The following is a 12756-nucleotide window of genomic DNA, read 5'->3' as shown; positions in this document are numbered from 1 at the left end:
CATGTTAATGGCCTTACATAATTTGGGAGATATCATGTCTAGGAAAGATAACTCAACAGACTGGATTCCATCTTGTGGTGCTGATACTGATAATTCTACCAAATGTAAAATCTTAAGTGAAAGGTAACAATATCGGAGGGGGAGGGTCCCCCAGCTTTCTTATCCCAACAAAAAAAAATGCACACACAAAAGCATGAGTTCATTGCTTATAAGGTTGGGTTGAGTACACATTGACTCACACCATTATGCGGATCAATTAGGTAGATGTAGACTCGTCAGGTTATCTGAGTTATTTAACAACATTTTTCTTATTGAATGTGGGCATGATGAATTGGCCTAGGTGAAGCAGTCTGTTATTTTCTGGCAGGCCAGCCGAGCAGACAAATTTCTAAACAGGTTTGTTAATAATGAAAGAAGTCTCAACGAGTCAAAACAGAGAAACAGGAACTAGAGCACAGATATTGTTGCATGCCAACCATGCCAAGGACTTTGTTCCCAAGGCAAAGGGACACATTGCACTGTATAGAAGCCTATGATCCTATTTCAAGTGTTATAATAAAAGGAGGAAGCTCAAGTGGTACTCCAAAAACAAGAAATCTATAAGAAGACATTATGTTTTATAAAAAAAACAAATTATAGAGAAAGGGGATTGCCTGAATACCAAGTTGTGATGGAAAGAGTGGCCTCAGTTTTGGGCTGCCATGAAATTGTTGGCCACTTCTTTACCAAAGCATCCTCAACCTCTTAGTTGAATCCTTGATTTCCCCCTCACAACACCACAATGTTTGCTTTGACATTTGTCTTGTTATTCTGAGTCACTGCAGTGCTAATCAAGAACAAAGGAGAGAGAGAGAAAGAGAGCAGGCATAGCACAACATTTTAGTTTTCAAGCTTTCGATCAAGCAGTACTTGGTTTTGGTTATTGACAATGCATTGATGTGGCTAGCATTTAAACTCGCAAATGCATGACCAACATGATGTTGTGGATTGTAACGCCCGTGTAAAAAAAAAAAATTGTGTCAGACACGTATCGGGGTTTGGTCTGCTGTGTCGGGCCCAGATCCGGCTCCGAACCGGACCCGAGCCTAACCCGGACCCGGGTTCTCGAAGCCTCGAGAACCCGCGTCTTTTAAAAGATGCAGGCGTCTCGGGCGAGGGTCCAAAACCCTCGCCCCTTCTCTCTCCTCTGCTTCGTCTCTCTCACGCTGTCGTCGGCGATTGGAGACGCCAGCGACCAACTCCATCCGGTCGCCTCCCCCTCTCTCAGACCGACGGCCTTTGAGCTCCGACGACCAGCGATCCTCTCCGCCTTTGTCCCGTGTGCTGCAGGAAGCCAGCCATCTGTTCGCCTACCGCCTCTGGCCGCCTCCTGGCAGACGTCGGCGATCGCAGTCGTCGGCCATTCCCCTCTTCGAGCCGACGTCGATGACTCGCCGCCGACCACTGCCTTCGTCCTAGGTGTTGCAGCCACCGACGACCGTGCCTCCGACCACCACCTTTCTGCTCCCGTCGGCGATCGAAGCCGACAGCGGCCTCCGGGCATCGTCAACTCTCCTGTCTCCGGCCACCTGCGACATCGCAGCCAACCTCCCGACTGGCGGTCGGCTGCGCCAGAACCCCGACGCCGGAAAAGTCGGCGCCTCTTCCACTCACCTTCTCCCCTCTTTCTCTGGCTCCTCCCGTTTCCCCTGGTCGATGACCTGCTGCCGGCGACCGACAACAGCATTGTCGCTGCTCCCTCTGAGTCTTCTCGACAACCTCATCCATCAGCGACCACAACTGTTTGTCAGCGCTTGCGAGCGACCCTCGACTCCTCTCTTCACTGGCCTCCTGACGTCGGCGAACCCGAGAGCTCCTTCTTTGTCGTTTGCTCTCCTCTGTGCTCGCGTTCCAGCATTGCTCATCGGCGATTTCTCTCGTTGCCGTGGTCTCCCGAGGTATAAACCCCTTCTCCCTTCTTTTTCTCCTTTGTGAGGGGTCGGTCGACAGGGGGACTAAGCCCCCTGTCGTCGATGCTTGTCGGCAGGGGGTTTCGTTCCCCCTGTCCTTGCTAGGTCGGCAGGGGGGCTCCGCTTTCCCCCTGCCCTTATTGCGCCGACAGGGGGCTCGGTCCCCCTGCCATTCACTTTGCCGGCAAGGGGCTCTATCCCCTTGCCATTCCTTTGTCGGCAGGGGGCTCTGTGCCCTTGCCATTCCTTTGCCGACAGGGGGCTCTGTCCCCTTGCCATTCCTCTGGTCGGTAGGGGGCTCTGTCCCCCTGCCATTTGCTTTATCAACAGGGGGTTCCTCCCCCCCTGTCCCTTTTGTGCTTTTAGGCAGGGGGCGAGGGTCCCCCTGCTCTTGTTGTCCCAGCAGGGGCGGAGCCCCTCTACTCGCCTGTTGCTTCTCGGCAGGAAATTTTGTCCCCCTGCCTCCTGCGTTTTGCCAGCAGGGGGCGAAGCCCCCCTGCTTTCTTGTTTTCGAGCAGGAGCTTGCCCTCTGCATCTCAGTTGTTCTCCGGTAAGGGGCTTTGCCCCCTTGCCTTGTTCTTGCTGCCGGCAGGGGCAGAGCCTCTGCCTGTTTCGTTCTCAGCGGGGGGCTGCGCCCCTGTCTCGTGTTCTGACAGGGGGTGTTCCCCCTTGCCTTGTTGTGGCAGGTGTGGCAGGGAGCTTCTGATCCCTCCCCTGCCTTTCTTTGTGCTGGCAGACAGGGAGCTCCTGCTCCCTGCCTCAACTGTTGTTGCCAGGTAGGGTTGAGGCCCCTGCCTCTGGCACCCTTGTCTGCAGGATGCATAGTTCCTGCATCGGCCTTCTGCAGGCAGGAGACCTTGCTGCCTTTGTTGCTTCTCGTTTATATTACGACAGATATTAATGTTCTAAGCTTTCCAGGTTGAACGGTTGATCCAGCTCGCCTTCGTGGCTTGAGCTTGCGGTTACTTACGCCGCTGGCGTACGAGGACCCGCAACCCCTTAAGGTAGGGGATTCTTGCGTAAAAGAACAATGAACGGATAAATGCTAAAATAAGAAAAGATAACTAAAAGAAGACGATATATATATATATATATATATATATATATATATATATATATATATATATATATATATATATATATATATATATATATATATACGTATGTCTTTACCTTCAAGGATGTGGTTTCGCGATCTTTGTCCTCTTTACTTTCTCGCACTTTCCTTTCTGTTGTCGTCGCGCTATATGTGCCTAGGCTTTCCATTCCTGCCTTTATATTTCATGTCTTTTAACTCAAGGACGCGGTTTCACGATCCTTGTCCTCTCTACTTTCTTGCACTTTACTTTTCTGCTACCCCACACTTTGCGTCATGACATTTACTTGTATATGTCTGCCTTTTCTTCCAGGATGCAATCCTGGTCCTCTTTTACGTTCTTGCACTTTACTTCCTTGCATTTACTTGTTGCCCTGCGCTTTATGCGCCCTGGCCTTGCTACTTGCTTTACTCTTCGTACTTTATGTTCCTGTGATGTGATGCTGGTTGTTGCACTTACTTTCGTATGTGTTCGTCTTTACCTTGCTGCTGTACTTCGTGCATATGCTTTGCTCATGCATGTATTCTTATCTCTGTCGTATGCTCTTTTACTTGCTTAAGCTTATCGTTTAATCGAGGTGCAACCCCTATGCCTCGTGAGCCATCCCTTACACTTGCTTAGTCAGTATAGGATCTCATACCTCGTGAGTTGCGTACGTAGTTGCCTGCTTGTGTGTTTCGATGATCGAGGTATGATTTCATACCTCGTGTGTAGCCCTAGCGTTCTACCCTCGCGGTGCAGCTTCACCCATCGAGTCTTGCCCCTCGATTTGCCATTGTATTAGTATGTGCACGGGGTTGCCCCTTGTCAGCTTGCACTCCTTGAGTGCAGCTTCGAGTGTATAGTGTATATCATTTCACTTGTCTTAAAGGCCACAATGCACACACTTATGCACTTCGGTTCTCCAAAGATGATGGTCTTAGGTGCAAACTTATTTTCAAGAATGTATAGCTTGTAAAGCAGTGATAGTGACCGAATCTCCCAAATCGATATATTTGGGATAGGTGTGTTACAACCTCAGTTTGCCTATCTAATACGACTCAGATAACCTTGTTTAGGAGCCTATGCACGAGTAGGGCGAGAATCCTATTGAGGTACTTGTGTCATCGCTAGATCGATGTTGCATCACTTCTGATGCAAGACCTAGTTCTAGGCTTTCTGGTCAAACCCAGATAGTAGCGCCTTCCTTCTTTCGTGAAGGTATTGTTGGATTTCTTACGAGGAATCCATGTTCCTCCTCTTGTAGTTGTACTCTTAGTCACATACGGTATGTTTGGACTACGAAGAGTAGGATAAGAGGTCTGTAGTAACCTCTAAACGTGTATTGACACATTGAGCTAATCCTGTTATGTTGATATTCGCCTAATAGACAGAATGCTTGCGATTGTCTAAAGGACTCAGGCATGATAGGTTGGAACTTGAATGAGTTTACTATTGACTTCTATAAAGCAGATGCGTTGGGGGATTTTCTGTGAGAGATCCATGCCCCTCTCATCGTGGTTGTACTTTTAAACAGGTACGTTGCGTACTACGATGAGTAGGATGAGAGGTCTATGTCTACCTCAAACATGCAATGGCATGTGGTTGAGATCACAAGAGTGATGTTTCTACCATCGCTATGAGTTGACCCCTCTCATCGTGGTTGTACTTTTGAACAGGTACATTGCGTACTGTGGTGAGTAGGATGAGAGGTGTATGGTTGCCTCGAACGCACAATGGCGTGTATAATTCACATAAATGATAATCATGCGCCTTCATAGGCAAGATGCTCGATTGGGTTGAAAGACCAGAGCATGTAGAATGAGACGGCGGTTAAGAAACCCTTCGTCGTGCTTATTCGGGACGGTTCATCAAGAGAGATGATGGATGGTACAAAACTCCGATGGACAGTCATTAATGGCAATCTCGGGCAAAGATCCGACTTTCTCAATCATCGGAGGTTAGGGGAAATCCTTCAGGCCACTTCTGCAGAAGTTCGGATGCGCATCCATTGGGCCTTTGTTTGCCTTTGGGGATTTACTCTCTTCGTCACTGACCGTCCCCTTAGGAGCGGATTCAGTCAGTCATTCAGGGTATAATAAAATACATAGCATAATGAACCCCCAAATCGATTTCGACTGTTTCTACGTTTGCCTTGTGCGTACCCACAACGGCGAATAAGACAAGATATAACGTACACACATGATTATGAGATATGCGTGTTGTGACATGCATTGCTTGCTTGCTTGTTAGCTCGGTAGTTCGGTACGCTACTCGTTGAGCTATGTACGCCTGTCGAGGTGTTACTCTAATTGGTTAAACTGCTTACGCAGTTCTTTGCTAAGTAATAACTACCTTCTCATACTAGTCAATTACTTATACTATTAACATTATGCTAGTTATTACTTTTTGTGATATAACTGCTACCGTATGATTTCTTATCATGAGTAGCTTATGAATTGCTTGCAATGCAATAGCTTGTGCCTTACAATTAATGTAGCTATTTGCCGATGGATTGAGCCACCCAATAGTACTTGTATACATATTACGAGCATTGTTATGAAGCTTGTCTTATGCAATTGCTTTACTTGACTATTGGATAGAGTTAGTTACTCTTCACCTATAGTATCTGTTGGATTGCTATAGTTGCTTGTTTAGCACTATGGTCCTCACTGCTCTTGTATGTAGCTGTTTAATTTACTAGAGCTTTGCTTATCCCATGATACTTTTATTAGATCTGCTAGTCTTGCTTTTCTTGCTTGATCTAGTGATTATCTTGCTTATTGCAGCTTTTGTTCTTTCTTGTCTTTTGCACCCCTACTAGTCTATTGTGAGACTGACCCATTTCATGGGCAGGTGCTGGACAGGTTATACAGCTTGCGATGGCACGATGATGTGATGCGTTCAAGGCAAGGCCCTTTCCTGACGTTGCGCTCATGGGGATACTTTTGATAGATGTGGTATAAAGTTTCTTGAAAGCATCTCTTCTGATTAGAATTCTAGATTTCTAAAACTATATTTCCAAAACGTGGTTCTTCTTTTTATTTCAATAAAATATATACTTGAGTTGCAAATCGGTTTATAAGGAGCGTTTGATTTTGTGTTGTAATGCGCCCAAGGTCTAGGGACTTCTGTTTTGAACTTGATCTTCCACTGAACTTTTGTTTTAAACTCTAATAAATGATTGATTTCAAAGCTTTCAACCTTTTTCATAAAAGGTTTCAAGTCCATGATTTTGAGGTGTTACAGCTTTTGGTATCAAAGCAACAGGGAAAGTGGTAATCCTTGATCATCCGGCATCTACATCGCACTGTGAATATTATTTCACTTAAATTATTTTGCATTTATTTTAATTAAAGAATGTGTTTTTGCATAGATGTCGTTCAACGAACTGATCAAATCTATAGACTCATTAACCGGAGCAGTTGAGCAGCTTCAGACGATGATCTAGAACTTGGATCATAAGGTTGATGGGTTGGGTTGCAAGATCATCAACCTAGGGCGGAGTGTCAGCCCTCATGTTTTGTCTGGTCCGATATGTCTTCGGGACCTTGATGGTTGTAAGTTTTGCGGAAAGGTGGGTCATTCTGCTGAAGTATGCCACTTTAAACAATGTCGTGATAAAAAGTCTGCCGAGGATAGTGCTGATAACAAGCGTGGGCCTGCTAAAAGACAGAAACTAGGTGGAGGAAATGAGCCTCAACGACCGTTAAACCCAAAATGCTTGAGATGCGATCGTGTTCATCATGGACAGTCATGTCCTCGAGACTCTGGTGGCTGCTTTTATTGTGGCAAAGTGGGCCACTTTATCCGTGATTGTCGCATAAAGAAGGTGGATGACCTCTGGCGAGTGGGCAGTACACCCCAACCTCCTCAGCAACAATAACAAAAACACAGAGAAAACATCGAATAAACACTTTGATAGTCTTAGTTTAAGACTTTTTGCGTGTTTTGCTATGTATTTTTATTAAGTCAAAGCTTATCAATGGAATTACGTATGACTTTGGTGTCCCTGTGATCTTAATGATTATGATGCTTATGTAGGTAAATGACATGTCACGCCTACAACTGATTAGTTTTTGGGTAGTTGACTCGTTACGCCTACAAATGATTAACTTTTAGGTGGTTGACTTATACACTACAAATAATTAGTTAGACTATTTAGAAGAATGACACCTCACGACTACAAACAATTAGTTTTTGTTGATACATCACGCCTACATAATTGTGTTGCAGGAGTTTCACATTATGATTGGTTTTGTGATTATATCATCCTTGTATAGCATGATTGATGAGTATCATGAATATTGGACTAAAATGTCTTGTAAATATGTGCGTGTGTTTCACACTAAAGTAGTCGAATGCGATGTGCTTTGAGGTAAGAATTGTGAATGCATATGATGATGCGATGTGCTTTGAGGTAAGAATTGTGAATGCATATGATGATGCAATGATCTGGATAATTGCATATATAACTTGAATCCTGTGAATTTATTGAATTACGTGTGAATTTTGTAAGTTGAAGTTTAGTTGATTCATAATATATTGTGTGTGTTTCTATGTGCATATAATTCATGCTTTGATTTCGCATGCTTTGAGGTCATATTTGAGGATGCAATGTTTCTGGTGCCAATGATAGCTTCAGTATGATGTGATTGTCATGCCACCTGAATAGAATTGTTGAGAGCATGCGGTAAATGTTTATATTCGATATATGATTATGCTTCGTGGAACCTTGTTGGAAGAACTCATGATTTTATGTTTTGTTCTGCCATGAGAAGTGATACGCTGCATATTGCTGGTATATATGCTTATGCTCATTTTGGTGGCTTCTGACCCTGAGAGCGGTCAATTGTCCTGAGCAGTCGATTGTATTGATGCATGTATCACTGTGTATGGTACCTGTTGAGGATCTGATCTCCAATGGATTATCTGCGAGGGGGGTGTATGACCAAGATCAGGTGACCCGACTGGAGTGGTAGATTTCTGTGAGGATGTACACTGTCCAAGAGCGGGTAACCGCAAAGACGGTGAACTGTGAGGAAGTGTTTGGTCCAAGACCAAGTATACCATCTAGGGCGGTAATTACTCGTGAGGTCGTACATTTCCCAGACCAGGTGATCCGGCGTGGATCTTGTTAATCATATTAGTGGTTGTCGACCCGATGAGCAGTCATTTGTGTTGATGCGGGTATCACAATGATTTTCATTGATTATGGCATCCGTTGAGGATTGGGTTCCTCAAGGTTTTCTGTGAGGATACGTATGACCAAGATCTAGTAATCTAGCTAGAGCGGTAGAATCCTTGTGAGGAAGTACACTGTCCAAGAGCGGGTAGCCGCGAAGACGGTGAACTGTGAGGAAGTGTACTGTCGAAGACCAGGTATACTATTTAGGGCTGTGATTCCTTGTGAGGTCGTATGTTTCTCAGATCAGGCGATCCGACGGGAAACTTGTGGATTTTGATTTTCATGAATGGTTATGGTGAGCCATGTCGATCTTTTGATATTGATTGATATAGCCAGTTATGAATCTATAGTTTTGGCTTTCTGTTTTAGCGTGATTATATGCCCAACTCAGATGTGTGAATCCGATCTTTATTGATTTTAGATCGTGATTATGTTTTGGACCTTCTATGGAAGAGTGGGCTTTTATGAGAAAGTATGACGCCGTAAGTGAGTCATGATAGGTGGCAGTTGGCCGCATAAGGCCTTGAGAGATGGGAATAGATTCTGATTATTCAGAATGAATGGTTGTTAGAAATTGCGAGTGTGACACACGACGTCTTGATAATGATTTACAGACCCTGTTCAAGGAACGTAAACTAGCAATGTCTCGTTTTGTCTCTTCATCGATGTTAGATCAAGTAGAAGCTAACGAATAAATCTTTCCTATGGTCTTCTACTAGATCCCTTTTCTTTGATGACTCGTTGTGTCTCTTCATCCTTGAAAATAACGAATAAATATTTTTATAGTCTTCTGCTAAACTCCCTTTTTCCTTTCATGGCTCTCTAGGAACTCTTGCGAAGACAAGTTATTAACGAAATCTCACATATATTTTGTTCGAGCGAGTTGTTGGTTTTGAACCTTTCTCAGGGACTCATTATATGTTGTCCTGATCCCTTTAGAAGCTTATGTGCCTGGTATTAGAATATATTAGAATGTGGGCTGGATATGGATCCATTCAATAAAGGACCCATATCCATTCCAGGTTTGTATTTTAATGTAATATGAGTTACTAATACATGGGCGCTTTTGTCCATGTGTAAATTATTGTAACCCTATTAATGTTAATAGAGTATTAACGCAGTCTGTGTGAGAAAATAGGCTGCCGATTCCCAACAACTTCAGAGCCCTCTCTCTCTCTCGTCCTCTCTTGTTTTTTATTTATGCAGCAAATCTGACATGGTATCAGAGCAATGGTAGGTCTGGGCATAACACGTCCATCTTCTTCAGCTAGCCGAGTCATAACGTGCCTCCATCTTCTTCAGCCAGCTGAGTCCTTCTCATTCATAGGCTGAGATCCTTCAGCCAAGTCCTCTTCATCTTCTTCAGCTAGCCGAGTCATAATGCGCCTCCATCTTCTTCAGCCAGCCGAGTCCTTCTCATTCAGAGGCTGAGATCCTTTAGCCAAGTCCTCTTCATCTTCTTCAGCAGAAACATGTCAAGTTTCAGATCCTTCAGCCAAGCCGAGCCCCCCCTTCATCTTCTTCAACAGATCGTCTTTGGTTTCCTCTCTATTCTTTATTCTTCCTTTCTTTTATTCCTGCTTTATTTTCTGTTTCACGACAGATCTGATTTCCTTTCAGATTTGGGTTCCTTCTAATCTACTTATCATTACTTATTCTTTTTCTTTAAGGACAGATATGACGTGCTGCCTCTGATCACGCCAGATCTGGTGCTGTTTCTCTGGTGTTTTTTCTGTTCAAAGAACAGGTCTGACCTGACACGTCAAATCTGGGGTTGTTTACTATTATCTCTCTTTCTAGTTTCTGTTGTGATATTGATCTGCCTATGATATTGATTAGTCTGTGATATTCTTATTTATTTTTCTGTGATACATATAAATATTCTTTTGTTTCCTGTTGATTCATATAAAATCTATTCTTTTGATCTCTCATTCATTTTCTGTCAATATTCCATACACTAAAAAAGGAAGTATATATATATATAGAGCTCCCATTTCTCTTGTCGTGACATTGCGCCGATTTCTGTCAACTGTGTCAGTTCATGATAAAACAACTCAGTTTATGCCACTAGTGTCATTTTTAAAAAAAAGTTGTCAATTAGTCTACAAATGGATACTTCAGCTAATTCGGGTCTTTCTTCCAATTTCCTGGGGTAGCTAGTTTCAGAAAAGCTAACTACAAACAATTATCTGACTTGGAAAAGGCAAATTGCTCCTTTCATTCGAAGTCAAGATCTTTCAGGTCACTTGGATGACTCCACTCCAATGCCTCCAAAATTCATCATAACCAAAACCAAAGAGGATGGGGGATTGCCGAATATTGTTCGCAATCCTGCATTTGTTTCTTGGATGAAGCGCGATCAGGCCCTTGTCGCATACATCAGTTCCACATTATCACAAGAAGTACTGATCTCCATTTCTGATGATTGCACATCCAAAGTTTTGTGGGAGAATTTAGCTCAGACCTACTCTCAGATATCAGAGGCCAAAGTGTTGTTTCTCAAACGCGAATTTCAAATGTTAAAAAAAGGGGCAATGAGCATTATTGAATTCTTGAATCAAGTCAAAAGCATTATAGATCAGTTAGCCATGGTTGGATATTCAGTTTCAGATAAAGAAAAGGTGCAACAGACACTAAATGCTCTGGGATCAGAATATCATGTTCTTGTGATGTCTTTATTGTGCCTACCTACACTACTCAGTTTTGAAGAATTACGTGCCAAACTCTTTCAGTACGAAATGACTCTGAAAAGCATATCTGATGCTTCAACAAGACAATCATCTACGCATGAGGTTCTTGCCACAGGAATAATAACTGATCGTTCACGAGGAGGACGTGGCAGAAGCAGGGGAACTCCAACCCAGGGTGGACGTGGGTTACTACCTACACCAAGTTCCAATGTCAGTTTTTCAAAGAATGTTCCCACGTGCTACCCGTGTAACAAACATGGTCATATCAAAGCCAACTGCTGGTACAATCCATAAAATCGGAATAGAACACAAAATAATAGAAATGATGCTGCATCAGGAACTGCAGGTATATTTCGAGTCAGTGATGATGCTAAGGATCTTCTCTTATCTGCGATGGCCAACTTGAATTTAAAACAGAATGATGATGGAATATGGTATGTTGACTCTGGGGCAGCAACTCATGTCACTGGCAATACAGGTAAGTTCTCTACTTTGACTCTTTATCTTGGTAAATCTAATATTGTAACTGGAGATGGGACTCACCACCCTATTTCAAACATAGGCAATGTTCCCATTCCCTTGTCTGAGTCATCTATTCCTTTATCTGATGTTGTTCATGCACCAAATATAAAGAAAAATATTATCTCTGTTTCTAAGCTTGTTGACTCTACCAATTCATTTGTGGAATTTACTCCTACTTCTGTCTTTGTCAAGGATCTTCAAACGAAGGAGATGTTCGCTAAAGGAGAGCGACGTGGAAACATGTATGTCTTCAATGAAGATTCAACCTCCAGTGTCCTGAAGCCCAAGTCTGATTATGTCTCCAAAAGTGTCTTAAGTATATCCAAATATAATAAGCCAGATCTCTGGCATTCTCGTCTTGGTCATTGTAGTCAAGTCTTTATTGACAAGTTAGTGTCCAATGGTTTTCTTTCAGAGTCTGTTTTACCTTCATTGAAGGATAAAATGTGTCCCAGTTGTCAGGTCTGCAAAAGTCATGTACTTTCTTTTCATCAAATAAATAAAAGAGCCTTCATGCCCTTTGAAATAATATGTTCTGATATTTGGGGCCCAACTCCCAATTCTTCCTCTTTTAGAAGTAAATATTATGTATCTTTTATTGACAGTTTTTCTCGTTTTACCTGGTTATTCTTTATGAAACACAAATCAGAGGTTTTTCTCATCTTCCGTCACTTTCATGCCTATGTTAAAACTCAATTCTCCCAAAGCATTCAAACTCTTCAATGTGATGGAGGTGGTGAGTATTCCTCCAAAGAATTTTTAGATTTTCTTCAAGATAATGGGATACATCGTAAAGTTTCTTGCCTGTACACTCTACAACAAAATGGAATTGCTGAATGTAAATATAGACATATTGTGGAAAGCACAATGAGTATGATGAATGGTTGTAACTTGCCCATTAGTCTTTGGACAGAAGCTTTTCACACTGCCATTTATGTGATAAATAGTCTTCCTATGCCTATCCTTGAAAACCTGTCTCCCTATTATGTTCTCTTTGGTGCACATCCTAGTTATGATGAGTTACGAGTTTTTGGATGCACATGTTATGTACACATTGACAAATCCATGAGAACTAAATTTCAGGACAAAGCCTCCATATGCCAATTTGTTGGTTATGCAGATGAACATAAGGGTTACAGGTGCTATGACCCTGCCAATAAGAAGATTATAATTTTTAGAAATGTTGTTTTTGATGAAAATAGTTTTCTGGAAAGTAAAGCAAATCACAATCGAGAACATGGTGACGCAGCTGGTAATTGATATGATCCATGGCTTAGTGCAGAACTTATTGCACATACTGCCGAAGATACTATTTTGACTCCTGAAGGCAT

This window comes from Nuphar pumila, chromosome 16 (genome assembly GCF_984573655.1).
Source record: "Nuphar pumila chromosome 16, dmNupPumi1.hap1.1, whole genome shotgun sequence".
Classification (NCBI taxonomy): domain Eukaryota; kingdom Viridiplantae; phylum Streptophyta; class Magnoliopsida; order Nymphaeales; family Nymphaeaceae; genus Nuphar; species Nuphar pumila.
This window is presented reverse-complemented; position numbering follows the sequence as displayed.